The 19243-nt window shown below is 37.5% G+C and overlaps 1 long non-coding RNA gene across 1 annotated transcript; it reads left to right on the forward strand.

Annotated features, from left to right (window-relative positions):
- The first annotated feature begins 701 nt into the window (after positions 1 to 701).
- On the forward strand, positions 702 to 17472 carry LOC116583679. The gene is made up of 3 exons (XR_004282837.1): positions 702 to 715; positions 3662 to 3665; positions 17346 to 17472. It is a non-coding gene; the product is annotated as an uncharacterized LOC116583679 (long non-coding RNA).
- The last annotated feature ends 1771 nt before the right edge of the window (positions 17473 to 19243 follow it).

Raw genomic sequence — 19243 nt, forward strand, 5'->3', positions numbered from 1 at the left:
GATTCACAGACCTGTACCCCTGGGGATAAAAACATATGTTTATAAAAAAAAAAAAAAAAAAAAAAAGTAGAACGATCCTACAATCCAGTAATTGCACTACTGGGTATTTACCCAAAGAATACAAGAACACTATTTCAAAGGGATACATGCAGCCCTATATTTATAACAGCATTACTTACAATAGTCAAGATATATGGAAACAACCCAAGTGTCCATTGACTGACAAATGAATAAAGAAGATGTGGTATGTTTGTATATGTATAAGTATATATAATATATAATGGTGGTATGTGTATATTTTATATATATAATGGAATATTACTCAGCCATAAAAAGAATGAAATCTTTCCATTTGCAATGACATAAATGGAGCTAGAGAACATTAAACTTAAAAAATATGTTGAACATTTTTTCATGTGTCTGATAGCCATTTGTATGTCTTCATTGGAAAAGTGTCTGTTCATATCTTCTGCCCATTTTTTAAAATATGATTGTCTGTTTTGTGTGTGTTGAGTTTTTTTTTTTAAAGATTTTATTTATTTATTTGACAGAGAGAGATCACAAGTAGGCAGAGAGGCAGGCAGAGAGAGAGAGAGAGGAGGAAACAGGCTACCTGCTGAGCAGAGAGCCCGATGCGGGACTCGATCCCAGGACCCTGAGATCATGACCTGTGCCGAAGGCAGCGGCTTAACCCACTGAGCCACCCAGGCGCCCTGTGTGTGTTGAGTTTGAAGAGTTCTTTATAGATCCTGGATATCAACCTTTTGTCTGTACTGTCATTTGCAAATATCTTCTCCCATTCCGTGGTTTACCTCTTTGTTTTGTTGACTGTTTCCTTTGCTGTGCAGAAGCTTTTGATCTTGATGAAGTCCCAAAAGTTCAACTTTGCTTTTGTTTCCTTTGCCTTTGGAGACATATCTTTTTTTTATTATTATTGAATTTATTTATTTATTTTCAGAAAAAGAGTATTCATTATTTTTTCACCACACCCAGTGCTCCATGCAATCCATGCCCTCTATAATACCCACCACCTGGTACCCCAACCTTCCACCCCCCCGCCACTTCAAACCCCTCAGATTGTTTTTCAGAGTCCATAGTCTCTCATGATTCACCTCCCCTTCCAATTTACCCCAACTCCCTTCTCCTCTCTAACACCCCTTGTCCTCCATGATATTTGTTATGCTCCACAAATAAGTGAAACCATATGATAATTGACTCTCTCTGCTTGACTTATTTCACTCAGCATAATCTCTTCCAGTCCCGTCCATGTTGCTACAAAATTTGGGTATTCATCCTTTCTGATGGAGGCATAATACTCCATAGTGTATATGGACATATCTTGAAAGAAGTTGCTGTGGCTGATAACGAAGAGGTTACTGCCTATGTTCTCCTCTAGGATTCTGATGGATTCCTGTCTCACATTGAGGTCTTTCATCCATTTTGAGTTTATCTTTGTGTACGGTATAAGAGAATGGTCGAGTTTCATTCTTCTACATATAACTGTCCAGTTTTCCCAGCACCATTTATTGAAGAGACTGTCTTTTTTCCACTTAATATTTTTTTCTGATTTGTCGACGATTATTTGACCATAGAGTTGAGGGTCCATATCTGGACTCAATACTCTGTTCCACTGGTCTGTGTGTCTGTTCTTGTGCCAGTACCATGCTGTCTTGGTGATCACAGCTTTGTAGCAAAACTTGAAATGATGCCCGCAGTTGTATTTTTGTTTTTCAACATTTTCTTAGTGATTCGGGGTCTCTTCTGATTCCATACAAATTTTTGGATTATTTGCTCCAGCTCTTTGAAAAATACTGGTGGAATTTTGATCGGAATGGCATTAAAAGCATAGATTGCTCTAGGCAGTATAGACATTTTAACAATGTTTATTCTTCCGATCAAAGAGCATGAAATGGTTTTCCATCTTTTTGTGTCTTCTTCAGTTTCTTTCATGAGTGTTCTGTAGTTCCTCGAGTACAGTTCCCTTACCTCTTTGGTTAGGTTTATTCCCAGGTATCTTATGGTTCTTGGTGCTATAGTAAATGGAATCGATTCTCTAATTTCCCTTTCTGTATTTTCATTGTTAGTGTATAAGAAAGCCACTGATCTCTGTACATTGACTTTGTATCCTGCCACATTACTGAATTGCTGTATGAGTTCTAGTAGTTTGGGGGTGGAGTCTTTTGGGTTTTCCATATAAAGAATCATGTCATCTGCGAAGAGAGAGAGTTTGACTTCTTTATTGCCAATTTGGATACCTTTTAATTGTCTTTGTTGTCTGATTGCTGTTGCTAGGACTTCTAATACTATGCTGAACAAGAGTGGTGAGAGTGGGCATCCTTGTCGTGTTCCTGATATCAACGGGAAGGCTGCAAGCTTTTTCCCATTGAGGATGATATTTGCTGTGGGTCTTTCATAGATTTGATGAAGCTCAGGAATGTTCCCTCTATCCCTATCCTTTGAAGCGTTTTAATCAGGAACAGATGCTGGATTTTGTCAAATGCTTTTTCTGATCAATTGAGAGGACCATGTGGTTCTTCTCTCTTCTCTTATTCATTTGTTCTATCACATTGTTTGATTTGTGAATGTTGAACCATCCTTGTAGCCCAGGGATGAATCCCACCTGATCATGGTGGATAATCTTTTTAATGTGCTGTGGGATCCTGTTTGCTAGGATCTTGCTGAGAATCTTAGCATCCATATTCATCAGTGATATTAGTCTGAAATTCTCCTTTTTGGTAGGGTCTTTGCCTGGTTTGGGGATCAGGGTAATGCTGGCTTCATAAAGAGTCTGGAAGTTTTCCTTCTGCTTCAATTTTTTGAAACAGCTTCAGGAGATTAGGTGTTATTTCTCCTTTGAAGGTTTGGTAGAATTCCCCATGGAATCCGTCAGGTCCTGGTTTCTTGTTTTTTGGGAGGTTTTTGATCACTGCTTCAATCTCGTTACTAGATATCAGTCTATTCAAGTTGTCAATTTCTTCCTGGTTCAGTTTTGAGAGTTTATAGTTTTCTAGGAATGCATCCATTTCATTTAGGTTGCTTAGCTTATTAAAAAAATGTTCATCATCACTAGCCATCAGGGAGATTCAAATTAAAACCACATTGATATACCACCTTACACTAGTTAGAATGGCCAAAATTAACAAAACAGGAAACAACATGTGTTGGAGAGGATGTGGAGAAAGGGGAACCCTCTTCCACTGTTGGTGGAAATGCAAGGTGGTGCAGCCTATTTGGAAAACAGTGTGGAGATTCCTCAAGAAATTAAAAATAGAGCTTTACTATGACCCTGCAATTGCACTCCTGGGTATTTACCCCAAAGATACAGATATAGTGAAAAGAAGGGCCATCTGTACCCCAATGTTTATAGCAGCAATGGCCATGGTCGCCAAACTGTGGAAAGAACCATGATGCCCTTCAATGGATGAATGGATAAGGAAGATGTGGTCCATATACACTATGGAATATTGTGCCTCCATCAGAAAGGATGAATACCCAACTTTTGTTGCAACATGGACGGGACTGGAAGAGATTATGCTGAGTGAAATAAGTCAAGCAGAGAGAGTCAATTATCATATGGTTTCACTTATTTGTGGAGCATAACAAATAGCATGGAGGACAAGGAGAGATAGAGAGGAGAAGGGAGTTGAGGGAAATTGGAAAGGGAGGTGAACCATGAGACTATGGACTCTGAAAAACAATCTGAGGGTTTTGAAGGGGCGAGGGGTGGGAGGTTGGGGGAACCAGGTGGTGGGTATTAGAGAGGGCACGGATTGCATGGAGCACTGGGTATGGTGCAAAAACAATGAATACTGTTATGCTGAAAAGAAATTTAAAAAAAAATATGTTGAAACAAACAGCAATAGAAACAACATACAAAACCTGATTTTATGTAGCAAAAGAAGTTCTAAGAATTAATTTTATAGGGATGAAAACCTAAATTAAGGTAAAAGAAGGATCTCAAACAACCCCACTTTGCACCTTGAGGAATCCGAAAAAGAAGGACAAACCAAACCTAAAGTTAGTAGAAGGGAAGGAAATAATAAAAATCAGAGAAGAGATAAATGAAAGAGGGAACAGAAAAACAATGGAAAAGATCTTTGAAACTAAGAGATGGGTTTTTTTTTCTTTTGAAAGAAAAAGAAGGCTACCTTGAGCTAGACTAAAATAAAGAAAGAAGACTCAAATAAAATCAGAAGTGAAAGAAGAGACATTACAAGTAATGATACAGAAATGCATATAATCATAAGAGACTACTGCAAACAGTTACATGCTAACAAATCGGATAACCTAGGAATAATGGAGAAATTCCTAGAAACAGAACTTACTAATAGTGAATAACTAAGAAATAGAAAATCCAAACAGGCCAGTAATAAGTAATGAAGTTGAATCGGTAATCAGAAACCTACCAACACAGAAAAGCCCAGGACCGAATGGTTTTGCTGATGAAATCTACCAGGAAATTCAAGAAGACTTAACACCAGTTCTTCTCAAGATTTTCCATAAAATTTAAGATGGAGCACTCCCAAACTCAATTTATGAGGCCAGCAATACCAATACCAAAGCCAAATAAGGACGCTATTAGAGAAGAAAAGTATAAGCCAATATTCCTGATGAACACTGATGGGAAAATCCTCAACAAAATACCAGTAAACTGAATTCAACACCACATTAAAAGGATCATACATCAAAAAATAAAAATTAAAAAAAATAAAAAGATCGTACATCATTATCAAGTCTGATTTATCCTTGGGATGCAAGGATTGTTGAACATACAAAATCAACCAAAGTGAGACCCCATATAATAGAATGAAAGATAAAAATCATATGATCATGTCAATAGATGAAAAAATAGATTTAAAAAAGCATTTGATAGAATACAACATTCTTTCATGATGGAAACTTTCAACAAAGTGGGTATGAAAGGAAAATACTGCATCATAATAAAGACCATATATGAGTAACATATTGCTTACCTCATTGTTGAAAATCTGAAAATTTTCCTCTAAGATTAGGAACAAGACAGGGATACACACTCTCACTAATTCTGTTCATATAGCATTGAAAGTCCTAGCCAGAGCAATTGGGCAAGAAGAAGAAATGAAAGGCATCCAAATCAAAAAGGAAGTAAAATTGTCTCTGCTTGCAGATGATATGATCTTATATGTAGAAACCTCTAAGGATTCCACCAAAACTGTCAGAATAAATAAGTTAATTCGGTAATGTTGTAGGGCATAAAATCAATGTACAGTAATCTCTTCCATTTCTATATGGTAGCAGTGAAATATCTGAAAAATAAACAATTCCATTTACAATAGCATAAAAAAAACAATTAAAAAAACTTGGGAATACATTTAATCAAGGAAGTGAAAGAATTGTACATTAAACTTCATAAGATATTAATGAACAAAATTGAAGACATTAATAAAGATATTTTATACTCATGGATAAGAGGGATTAATATCATCAAAATGTCCATAGTACCAAAAACAATCTACAGATTCAATGCAATAGCTACCAAATTCCAATGACATTTTTCACAGAATTAAAAATAATAATCCTAAAATTTGTAGGGGCATAACAAAAGACTCCAAATAGCCAAGCAGTCTTGAGAAAGAACAACAAAGGTGGAGACATCACATTTCCTAATTTCAAACTATATATATAAGGCTATAGTAATCAAAACAGTATAGTACTGGCATACAGATAGACACATAGACCAATAGAAAAAATAAAGGTCAGAAATAAGTAACAGACTAATCTTTGACAAGAATGCCAAGAATTCACAATAGGTAAAGAACAGTCTTTTCCATAAATAGTATTGTGAAAACTGGGAATTCACATTCAAAGAATGATATTGGACTTTTGTCTTACGTCACTCAAAAATTAACTAGAAATGGATTAAAGACTTAAATGTAATACTTGACACCATAAAGCTCTTAGAAGAAAGCATTGGGAGAAAGCCACTTTACATTGTTCTTGGCAATAATCTTTGGATATGTCACCAATAACACGTGCAACAAGAGTGAAAATTAGCAAGTGGGACTCTATCAAACTAAAAAGCTTCCATACAGCAAAGGAAACCATCAACAAAGTGAAAAGCCAACCTAACAAATGAAAGAAAATCTTTTCAAACCATCTATCAGTTAATATATTAATATCCAAAATATATAAAGAATCTGTACAATCTAATTTTTAAAATGGACAGAGTATCTCAATTGGCATTTTCCATATATAATAGAATATCATTCAGTTATAAAATAGAATTCTTGTAATTTATGATAACATGGATAGAACTCAAGGGCATTGTGCTAAGTGAAGTAAGTTAGATAGAGAAAGACAGTGTAAGATGTTAGTTTTGTGTGGAATCTGAAAAAGCGGAATTCATAGAATGAGAAAGTAGAATGGTGATTACCAAGGCTTGGGTGAAGAGGAGGAAATGGGGAGATGTTGGTCAAAGAGCACAAACTTCTGGTTTAAAGATGAATAATTGCTAGGGATCTAATGCAGAGTAAGATAAGTATAGTTAGCATTACTCTGTTATCTACTTGAAAGTTGACAAGGGAATAGATCCTAAATGTTCCCACCACACAAAAAATGACAGTTAAAGACCTTATTCCAAATACAGTCACGTTCTGAGGTAATAGGGTAGGAAATACGAATTTTGGAGGGACACAATTCAGCCTATGAAAACCCTTTGGCAGATACATGATTTGCAAATATTTTCTCCCATTCTCCAACCAATGTTGGTTTCCCCCTCTCTTGAGAGTGTCCTTTGACACATAAATGTTTTTAATTTTGATGAAATCCTATTTATTAATTTTCTTCTTTTGTTGCTTATGCTTTTGGTATCATATTCAAGAAATCCTTGCCAAAAACAATGTCCTGGCACTTTCCCATTATGTTTTCTTCTAAAAGTTTTGTGGTTTTGACTCTTACATTTCGGTCTTTGAACTACTTTGAGTTAATTTTTTTAGTAGTGTAAGTTATGGATCCAACATCATTCTTTTGCATGGAGATGTCTGGTTTTCCCAGCACCATTTGTTGAAAAGACTGTCTTTTCCTCACTAAATGGTCTTAGTCACACTGTAGAAAATCATTTGGCCACATATGTGAGGGTTTATTTCTGGGCTCTTTATTTTATTCCATTGGTCTATATGTCTGTCTTTATGCTAATACCATGCTGTTTTGATTACCTTAGCGTGATGGTAAGTTTTGAAACCAGGAAGTTTGAGTTCTCCAACTTTGTTCTTTTTCGAGATAATTTTGGTTATGTAAGATCTCTTAAGATTTATAATAATTTCTGGATGGATTTTTCTGTTTCTGCATAGAGTCCCTCTGAGGATGATTTCTAACAATTTATTTTGCTCATTCGAATGAACCATGTTTTTTTTTTTAATTTTTTATTTTTTATAAACATATATTTTTATCCCCAGGGGTACAGGTCTGTGAATCACCAGGTTTACACACTTCACAGCACTCACCAAAGCACATACCCTCCCCAATGTCCATAATCCTACCCCCTTCTCCCAAACCCCCCTCCCCTCAGCAACCCTCAGTTTGTTTTGTGAGATTAAGAGTCACTTATGGTTTGTCTCCCTCCCAATCCCATCTTGTTTCATTGATTCTTCTCCTACCCACTTAAGCCCCCATGTTGCATCACCACTTCCTCATATCAGGGAGATCATATGATAGTTGTCTTTCTCTGCTTGACTTATTTCACTAAGCATGATATGAACCATGTTTTTCTGTTCCTTTTATTCCTTGTGATTTGTTGTTATTGTTGTTGTTGAAATTTCGGCATTGGAATATTCTATTGATGTAACTTTGGGGATTAGATTCTTCCCTTTCCCTGGGCTTTTTTTTTTTTTTTTTTTTTTTTTTTAGCTTACCATTGTCCTTTTTTTTTTAATCTATTTTTTATTTCTTTTCAGCATAACAGTATTCATTATTTTTGCACCACAGCCAGTGCTCCATGCAATCCATGCCCTCTATAATACCCACCACCTGGTACCCCGACCTCCCACCCCCCGCCCCTTCAAAACCCTCAGATTGTTTTTCAGAGTCCATAGTCTCTCATGGTTCACCTCCCCTTCCAATTTCCCCCAACTCCCTTCTCCTCTCTATCTCCCCATGTCCTCCATACTATTTGTTATGCTCCACAAATGAGTGAAACCATATGATAATTGACTCTCTCTGCTTGACTTATTTCACTCAGCATAATCTCTTCCAGTCCCATCCATGTTGCTACAAAAGTTGGGTATTCATTCTTTCTGATGGAGGCATACTACTCCATAGTGCATATGGACCACATCTTCCTTATCCATTCATCCGTTGAGGGGCATCTTGGTTCTTTCCACAGTTTGGTGACCGTGGCCATTGCTGCTATAAACATTGGGGTACAGATGGCCCTTCTTTTCACTATATCTGTATCTTTGGGGTAAATACCCAGGAGTGCAATGGCAGGGTCATAGGGAAGTTCTATTTTTAATTTCTTGAGGAATCTCCACACTCTTCTCCACAGAGGCTGCACCAACTTGCATTCCCACCAACAGTGGAAGAGGGTTCCCCTTTCTCCACATCCTCTCCAACACATGTTGTTTCCTGTCTTGCTAATTTTGGCCATTCTAACTGGTGTACGGTGATATCTCAATGTGGTTTTAATTTGAATCTCCCTGATGGCTAGTGATGATGAACATTTTTTTCATGTGTCTGATAGACATTTGTATGTCTTCATTGGAGAAGTGTCTTTTCGCATCTTCTGCCCATTTTTTGATATGATTGTTTTGTGTGTGTTGAGTTTGAAGTGTTCTTTATAGATCCTGGATTTCAACCTTTTGTCTGTACTGTCATTTGCATATATCTTCTCCCATTCCATGGGTTGCCTCTTTGTTTTCTTGACTGTTTCCTTTGCTGTGCAGAAGCTTTTGATTTTGATGAAGTCCCAAAAGTTCATCTTCGCTTTTGTTTCCTTTCCCTTTGGAGACATATCTTGAAAGAAGTTGCTGTGGCTGATATCGAAGAGATTACTGCCTATGTTCTCCTCTAGGATTCTGATGGATTCCTGTCTCACGTTGAGGTCTCTTATCCATTTTGAGTTTATCTTTGTGTACGGTGTAAGAGAAGGGTCGAGTTTCATTCTTCTATATATAGCTGCTCAGTTTTCTCAGCACCATTTATTGAAGAGACTGTCTTTTTTCCACTGTATAATTTTTCCTGTTTTGTCAATGATTATTTGACCATAGAGTTAAGGGTCCATATCTGGGATATCTACTCTGTTTCACTGGTCTATGTGTCTGTTTTTATGCCAGTACCATGCTGTCTTGGTGATCACAGCTTTGTAGTAAAGCTTGAAATCAGGTAACGTGATGCCCCCGTTTTATTTTTGTTTTTCAACATTTCCTTAGCGATTCAGGGTCTCTTCTGATTCCATACAAATTTTAGGATTATTTGCTCCAGCTCTTTGAAGAACACTCATGAAAGAAATTGAAGAAGACACAAAAAGATGGAAGACCATTCCATGCTCTTGGATCAGAAGAATAAACATTGTTAAAATGTCTATACTGCCTAGAGCAATCTATACTTTTAATGCCATTCCGATCAAAATTCCACTGGTATTCTTCAAAGAGCTGGGCTTTGCTTTTTTTTCTTTCATTATTATTGAAAGCTATAGTAGTCTGTTTATTGTTTGATCTTACCAAACTTTTTTCAATTTTTTTGAAAAATTTTTTTTCAAAGACTATTTGTTGTGTGTGCTTGCTGATGTCTTGCTTCTTTAGCTTTTGCTCAGTTAATTTTTTTTTCATAAAATGGTAAGCACAGCTAGCTTTATTCTGTTTTCCCTTATTAATTAAAGAAAAGGTCTCCTTAGGGGAGAATATTCTTTTCTTTTCTTTTCTTTTTTCAGTGTTCCAAGATTCATTGTTTATACACCACACCCAGTGCTCCATGCACATATTTTACTGGAATACCCACCACCAGGTGAGCCTGTTTAGCTAATTTTTGTACAAAGATTTCTTTGAATTTCAGTAGAAACAGAGAAAAAAAGAAAAGAAGAGAGATCAACCACTTCTATCAGTCTTTGTAGACTGGCTCTCTGCTAGGATGTTCCTTACCTATTATCTAGGCTTGCTCTGAGCCTAGTTATCACCTGAGGTGAGAAAACTTAAAGTTTTCTCAGGTCATTTTTGAGCATGCTTGAGTGTATTTGGCTTTCTAAATTTCTCATATCTGTGGCTGCTTTTGAATGTTCCCTTCCTTTACTTTTTTAAAAATTTTTAATTAATTTATTTTTTTCAGCATAACAGTATTCATTGTTTTTGCACCACACCCAGTGCTCCATGCAATCTGTGCCCTCTCTAATACCCACCACCTGGTTCCCCCAACCCCCCCCACCCCTTCAAAACCCTCAGATTGTTTTTCAGAGTCCATAGTCTCTCATGGTTCACCTCCCCTTCCAATTTCCCTCAACTCCCTTCTCTCCATCTCCCCTTGTCCTCCATGCTATTTGTTATGCTCCACAAATAAGTGAAACCATATGATAATTGACTCTCTCTGCTTAACTTATTTCACTCAGCATAATCTCTTCCAGTCCTGTCCATGTTGCTACAATGGACGAATGGATAAGGAAGATGTGGTCCATATACACTATGGAGTATTATGACTCCTTCCTTTAATTCTTTAATCAAGATGTCCTTTAGTTCTTTAAGTCCATTTATTTTATTTTATTTTATTTTTTTTATTTCCAGCATAACAGTATTCATTATTTTTGCACCACACCCCGTGCTCCATGCAATCCGTGCCCTCTATAATACCCACCACCTGGTACCCCAACCTCCCACCCCCCGTCCCTTCAAAACCCTCAGATTGTTTTTCAGAGTCCATAGTCTCAAGTCCATTTAAATGACTGCTTTAAAGTCCTGGTGTGTTGTATCTGATATCTGGCCCCTCTCACAGGCAATTTCTAGTGTTTAATTTTTTTTCCCTCTGTAGCGTCACATTTTCCTGTTTCTTTGTATGTCTCATAATTTTTTGTTGAAAACTGGACATTTTAAGCAATATATTGTTAACAACTCTGGGTACTGATTACCCTCCCCTCTCTTCAGTGCTTGTTTTTGTGGCTGTTTGCTTGTTTGTTTTTTTAAGTGGCTTGAATAAACTGCTTTAGTGAAGGCTATTTCCACACAGTATGAAACCTTTGGTGTTACTCCACAGGGTTGTTAGCCTTGGGCATGTGCACGATCACCAGGAGATGACAGTAGTTTTACAGAGTTTGTTTTGACTATCTCTCTCCCTGACCTCCCTGTTAAGTTACCTATCTCACTTGATATCATCAAGAACTGTCAGCTTGCACTAATTACTGGCTGATTGCTTTATTATTTTTGACAATATCCTGGGTCATAATTTGCTCCATGATCTGATTCAGTCTGTTTTGTGTAGGAGTTTTTGAGGTCAGATTTTGAGGTTTGTCATAATCCCAGCAGGGCTCTTCTTAGTTGCATATTTTTTTCTGATTCTTTCTGGTGAACTAGCTGGCCTATTATTTAGCTTGTTACTCTTAATTAAGAGGAGATATTGTTTTCAAGAGTGCTCTTAGGCTTGAAATTCTTTACATTCTGTTTCAAATAAAGTCAGTTCTTTTGGGGTAAGTTCTGGAACTCTTTATTGCATTTAGCCTTTCTCATTGGGAAAAATTAATGAGCCACTAATCTGAGGGCTCCCTCCACGTGGAACCTCTGCCTTATGAGTGAAATTGGGTAAGTTTGATTGGGCCGTCTGTATCCCTGGTCTGGGGCAGAGCCTCTGCCCTATGTAGGAGGCTAGGTAGAAAAAGGGAGACTCCTTACTCTTCAATTCAGAGTTGGAAGGAATGAGAAATGTTGGTGGCCTTCTCCTCCAGGTGAGATAGGGTAACTGTTGGATGTGTACTAAGGAGAGTGGGAGCCTCATCTTTTTGTCTACACCAACACAGAGTGGAGGAGAGGGGGAGAGAATAAGGAAGGAGTGGTCATGGCTCAAAAACCACAGACCTTCAATGTTCTTACACAGTTTTAATAGATTTTCTTGAATAAATGCTTCATTTGGTTATGTTTTTGGATAATTTCCAGAGATTTAAAATTTTTTTTTAAATTAACTTCACTAGTTTTGCTCGTATGCTGAAGAGCTTGTATCCATGGAGCTTTTTGCTCTGCCATCTTGGAAATAGATTGTACATCTTGGCAATCTTTTTAAAGATGTAAGAGACTCAAGCTGAGTCAGGAAAAAAATTAGAGACTGAAGATACAGGAGGGAGGGAAGTAACTGATTAATCAAGGTTCTTGATGAGCTATCAGGGAATAGGATACAGAACACTTGTGGAAATATAGACAGTAAGAAAAATGGCACTTCCTCCACTGTAACTAGAGGGAAAGACTGAGGAGAGGCTCATGAATTTGTAGGTAGTTTGTGGCAATGAATTGAGGATATTGCTATCTGGTGTCTTTTATTTTCAATGCAGTCAGAGGTGAGGCAAGAGTGAGGGTTAGAAGGTGGTGTGAGAGGGCTGAGAAGAATGAGGTTTGGTAAAACTGCTGCAACACTTGGATGGAATTTCATATAACCATCTGCCTTCAGAGAGAGGTGTTGAGAATCATGCACATAAATGAGCCTCTTAATGTCTCATGAAATCTCAGAAAAATTTCCAGTCCCAGATATTTGCTAAGCAGACCACAAGATCAAGTCCTCTGGAATTTAATCCAAGACATGTTTTTTTTGTCACCTTTAATCCAGAAAATTGAAACTTGGGAAATCTGTTAGCCTACACCTTCCTACTTCAGTTGTCAGGAAGGTTAGAGGCAAACTGAGCCTCCATACTCTCTGAGGAGCCTACTCAAATACATTTCTTTTCCCTCTTTCTTTTCTTTTGTTTTTGCCCTCTTTCTTTTCAGAGGTCTTTGCTCTGTTTTTATCCCCATTGGTTCTAACCTTTGTTCTAACCTTTAAGGAGAATGGTGAGGGAACTGCCATTAATAGCTTAAGGCTTAAGTGCTCAAGCTGCAAGGATTCACATGCTCCCTGTGGGCCCCTGGAAAAGTTATTCACACTTTCTAAGCCTCAGTCTCCTCATCTATGGCACGGGAATGCTAATAGCTCCTATTTCATAGACACTGTGGGGATTACATGAAATAATTATTTGAATTTCCCTGATGGCTGATGATGATGAAAATTTTTTCATGTGTCTGTTATCCATTTGTATTTCTTCATTGGAGAAGTGCCTGTTCATGTCTTCTACCTATGTCTTTTTTAAAAAAGATTTTATTTATTTATTTGACAGAGAGAGAGAGAGAGATCATGTAGATCAAGTAGGCAGAGAAGCAAACAGAGAGAGGGGGGAAGCCGGCTCCTCGCAGAGCAGAGAGCCTGACATGGGGCTTGATCCCAGGACCCTGAGATCATGACCCACTGAGCCACTCAGGTGCCCCTTTACCCATTTCTTAATGGGATTATTTGTTTTTTTGGTGTTGAGTTTGAGAAGTTGTTTATAGATCTTGGATATCAGCCATTTGTAGTGTCATTTGTGAGTATCTTCTCCCATTCTGTGGGTTGCCTCTTTGTTTTGTTGACTGTTTCCTTTGCTGTTCAGAAGCTTTTGATCTTGATGAAGTCCCAAAAGTTTATTTTCACTTTTGTTTCCCTTGCCTTTGGAGATGTGTCTTGAAAGAAGTTGCTGCAGCTATTCTCTAGGATTTTGATGGATTCCTGTCTCATGTTGAGGTCTTTCATCCATTTTGAGTTTATCTTTGTGTATGGTAAGAAAATGAAAGAGAAGAGAAAACATAAGAGAATGTTTGAGATTCATTCTTCTGTACATAGTTGTCCAATTCTCCCAGCACTGTTTATTGAAAAGACTGTCTTTTTGCCATTGGATATTTTTTCCTGCTTTATCAAAGATTATTTGACCATAGAGTTGAGAGCCCATATTTGGGCTCTGTTCCATTGGTCTATGTGTCTGTTTTTGTGTCAGTACCATGCTGTCTTGGTAATCACAGTTTTGTAATAAAGCTTGAAATCAGGCAATATGATGCCCCCAGCCTTGATTTTCTTTTTCAACATTTCCCTGGTGATTTGGTATATTTTCTGGTTCCATACAAATTTTAGGTTTGTTTATTCCAGCTCTTTGAAAAATACTGAATTGCTGGGGGCACCTGGGTGGCTCAGTGGGCTAAAGCCTCTGCCTTCAGCTCAGGTCATGATCCCAGGGTCCTGGGATCAAGCCCTGCATCGGGCTCTCTGTAGGCAGGGAGCCTGCTTCCCTTCCTCTCCCTCTGCCTCTCTCTCTGCCTACTTGTGACCTCTTGCTCTCTCTCTGTCAGATAGATAAATAAAATCTTAAAAAAAAAAGAAAAATACTGAATTGAGATACCACCAGTTAGGATGGGAAAAATTAACAAGGTAAGAAACAAATCATGGAGAGGATGTGCAGAAACAGGAATCCTCTTACACTTTTGGTGGGAATGCAGGTGGGTACAGCCACTCTGGAAAACAGTGTGGAGGTTCCTTAAGAAATTAAAAATAGAGCTTCCCTATGACCCTGCAATTGCACTACTGGGTATTTACCTCAAAGATACAGATGTAGTGAATAAAAGGGTCCTCTATACCCCAATGTTCATAGCAGCAATGGCCACGGTTGCCAAACTGTGGAAAGAACCAAGATGCCCTTCAATGGACGAATGGATAAGGAAGATGTGGTCCATATATACAATGGTATATTACTCAACCATCAGAAAGGATGAATACCCAACTTTTGCATAAACATGGATGGGACTGGAGGAGATGATGCTGATTGAAATAAGTCAAGCAGAGAAAGTCATTATCACATGATTTCACTTACTTGAGGAACATAAAGAATAACATGGAGGATATTAGGAGAAGGAAAGGAAAAGTTAAGGTGGGGGGATCGGAGGGGGAGATGAACCATGGAGACTATGGACCCCATGAAACAAACTGAGGGTTTGGGGAGGGATGTGGGGGGATGGGTGAGCCTGGTAGTGGGTATTAAGGAGGGTATGTATTGCATGGAGCACTGGGTGTTATATGTAAACAACGAATCTTGGAACAGTACATCAAAAACTAATGATGTAATGTGTGGTGACTAACATAACAAAATAAAAAAAATAACTGAGACCATTAATGGAAAGCATTTGGAACAATACATGGTTCTTTATTATTATTATTATCATTGTGTTATGTTAATCACCATATGGTGCATCATTAGTTTTTTTTTAATTAATTTATTTATTTTCAGCATCATTAGTTTTTGTCATAGTGTCAATGATTCATTATTTGCATATAACATCCATTGCTCATTACAACCTTAATACCCATCAACTGACTACTCTCTCCCCTCACACCCTTCCCCTATGAAACCCTCAGATTGTTTCCCAGAGTCCATAGTCTTTCATGGCTCATCTCCTCCTCTGATTTTCCCCCACTTCAGTTTTTCCTTCCTTCCCCTAATGTCCTCCAAATTATTCCTTATGTTCCACATATGAGTGAAACCATAATGAAAATTGTCTTTCTCTTCTTGACTTATTTCACTTAGCATAATCCCCTCCGGTTCCATCCATATCAATGCAAATGGTGGGTATTCATTCTTTCTGATGGCTGAGTAATATTCCAGTGTATATACAAACCTTATTTTCTTTATCCATTCATTTGTTGAAGAGCATCTCTGCTCCTTCCACAGTTTGGCTATTGTGGACATTGCTGCTATGAACATCGGGATGCATGTGGTCCTTCTTTTCACTACATCTGTATTTCTGGGGTAAATACCCAGGAGTGCAATTGCAGAGTCATAGGGTAGCTCTATTTTTAACTTTCTGAGGAACTCCCACACTGTTTTCCAAAGTGGCTGTGCCAGCTACATTCCCACCAACAGTGTAAGAGGTTTCCCTTTCTCCACATCATCGCCAACATTTGTTTCCTGCCTTATTTTTTTTCTCTCCCATTTCAGAGGAGAATATATTTGCTAAGATAAGTAAGCATCAAAGTGTACAAGCTCTCAAAACATGCCTTCTGAAAAGGACCTTGCTGGGATTGCTTCTCCATTCATTTTCAGCTTCTTTATTTTATTTTATTTTATTTTTAAATTTAATTTTATTTTTTCAGTGTTCCAAGATTCATTGTTTATTCACCACTGCCAGTGCTCCATGCAATATGTGCCATCCTTAATACCCACCACTAGGCTAACCCAACCCTCTAACCCCTCCCCTCCAAAATCCTCAGTTTGTTTCTCAGAGTCCACAGTATCTTATGCTTTGTCTCCCCCTCCTATTTCCCCCAATTCACTTTTCCTTTCCTTCTTGTAGCATCCTTCATGTTATTCCTTATGCTCCATAAGTAAGTGAAACCATATGATAATTGACTTTCTCTGTTCGACTTAGTTCACTCAGCATAATCTCTTCCGGTCCCGTCCATGTTGCAACAAAAGTTGGGTATTCATCCTTTCTGATGGAGGCATAATACTCCATAGTGTATATGGACCACATCTTCCTTATCCATTCCATATGATAATTGACTTTCTCTGCTCGACTTAGTTCACTCAGCATGATCTCCTCCAGTCCCGTCCATGTTAATACAATGGTTGGGTATTCATCCTTTCTGATGGTGGCATAATATTCCTTTGTATATATGGACCATATCTTCTTTATGCATTCATCTGTTGAAGGGCATCTTGGCTCTTACCACAGTTTAGTGATTGTGGCCACTGCTGCTATGAACATTGAGGTACGAATGGTCCTTCTTCTCATTACATCTGTATCTTTAGGGTAAATACCCAGTAGTGCAATTGCATAGTAATAGGGTAGCCCTATTTTTAATTTCTTAAGGAATCTCCACACTGTTTTCCAAAGTGGCTGCTCCAACTGGCATTCCCACCAACAGTGTAAGAGGGTTCCCCTTTCTCCACATCCTCCCAACACTTGTTGTTTCCTGTCTTGTTAATTTTGACCATTCTAACTGGTGTAAGGTGATATCTCAATGTGGTTTTGATTTGAATCTCCCTGAGGGCTAATGATGATGAATATTTTTTCATGTGTCTGTTAGCAATTTGTATGTCTTCCTTGCTGAAGTGTATGTTCACGTCTTCTGCCCATTTCTTGACAGGATTATTTGTTTTTTTCTTGTTGGGTTTGAGAAGTTCTTTATAAATCTTGGATACCATCCCTTTCTCTGTAGTGTCATTTGAAATATCTTCTCTCATTCCATGGATTGCCTCTTAATTTTGTTGACTGTTTCCTTTGCTGTGAAAAAGATTTTTGTCTTGAAGTCCCAAAATTTCATTTTTGCTTTTTTTTCTCTTGCCTTCATAGATGTGTCTTGAAAGAAGTTGCTGTGGTAGATGTGGAAGAGGTTACTGTGTATATTCTCTCTAGGATTTTGATGGATTCTTGTCTCACATTGAGGTCTTTCATCCATTTAGAGCTTATCTTTGTGTATGGTGTAAGAGAGCAGCCAAGTTTCATTCTTCTGTATATAGCTGTCCAATTTTCCCAGTACCATATATTGAAGAGACTGTCTTTTTTCCATTGGATATTTTTTTTTCCTGCTTTGTTAAAGATTAGTTGACCATAGAGTTGAGGGTCCATTTCTGGGCTCTCTATTCTCTTCCATTGGTCTATGTGTCTGTTTTTGTGCCAGTATCATGCTGTCTTGGTGATCATAGCTTGGTAATCTAGCATGAAATTAGACAACATGATGCCCCCAGCCTTGATTTTCTTTTTTAGCATTTCCTTGGTGATTAGGAGTCTTTTCTGGTTCTATATAATTTTTAAGATTGTTCGTTTCAGTACTTCGAAAAGTGCCAGTGGTATTTTGATAGGGATGGCATTAAAAGTGTAGATTGCTCTAGGCAACTTAGACATTTTAACAATGTTTATTCTTCCAATCCAGGGGCATAGAATGTTTTCCCATCTTTTTGTGTCTTCCTTGATTTCTTTCATAAATGTTTTGTAGTTTCTAGAGTATAGATCTTTTACCTTCTTGGTTAAGTTTTTTATGAGGTATCTTATGGTTTTGGGTGCTAGTGTAAATGGAATTGAGTCCCTAATTTCTCTTCTACATTTACACTGTTAGTGTATAGAAAAGCAACTGATTTCTGTGCATTGATTTTGTATCCTGCCACATTATTGAATTGTGGTATGAGTTCTAGTAATTTGGGGGTGGAGTGTTTTGGGTTTTCCACATAAAGCGTCATGTCATCTGTGAAGAGATAGAGAGTTTAACCTCTTCTTTGCAGATTTGAATACCTATTATTTATTTATTTTTTGTTGTCTGATTGCTGAGGCTAGGGATTTTAGTACTGTGTTGAACAATAATGGCAAGAGTGGGAATCCCTGTCATTTTCTTGTTCTTAAGGGTAAAGCTCTCAGCTTTTCTCCATTGAGAATGATATTCACTGTGGGCTTTTCATAAATGGTTTTTATGAAATTGGGGAATGTTCTCTCTATCCCTATACTCTGAAGAGTTTTAATCAGGAAAGGATGCTGTATTTTGTCAAATGCTTTTTCTGCATTGATTGAGAAGATCATATGGTTCTTGTCCCTTCTTTTATAAATGTGTTCTATTATATTGATTGATTTGTGAATTTTGAACTATGCTTGCATCGCAGGAATAAATCCCACCTGGTTGTGATGGATAATCCTTTAATGTACTCTTGGATTCTATTAGCTAGGATCTCATTGATCATTTTAGCATCCATATTCATCAGGGATATTGATCTGTAATTTTCCTTTTTGATGGTTTTGGGATTAAGGTAATGCTGGCCTCATAGAGCGAGTTTGGAAGTTTTCCTTCTGTTTCTATTTTTTGAAACAGCTTCAGAAGAATAGGTATTATTTTTTCTTTGAATGTTTGGTAGAATTCCCCTGGGAATACATCTGGCCCTGGACTCTTGTTTTTTGGTAGGTTTGTTTTTTGGTAGGTTTTTGATTACTGCTTCAATTTTGTTACTAGTATTGGTCTGTTCAGATTGTTGATTTCTTCCTGTATCAGTCTTGGTAGTTTATAAGTTTCCAGGAAGTTATCCATTTCTTTCAGGTTGCTTAATTATAATAATTTCTAATAATTGTTTCTATTTCATTGGTGTTAGTCATGATCTCTCCCTTTTATTCATAATTTCATTGATCTCTGCTTTAATCTTTATTATCTCTCTTGTCCTATTTGATTTAGGTTTTATGTGCTGTTCTTTCTCCAGTTCCTTTATGTGTAA

Source organism: Mustela erminea, chromosome X (assembly GCF_009829155.1).
Source record: "Mustela erminea isolate mMusErm1 chromosome X, mMusErm1.Pri, whole genome shotgun sequence".
NCBI lineage: Eukaryota > Metazoa > Chordata > Mammalia > Carnivora > Mustelidae > Mustela > Mustela erminea.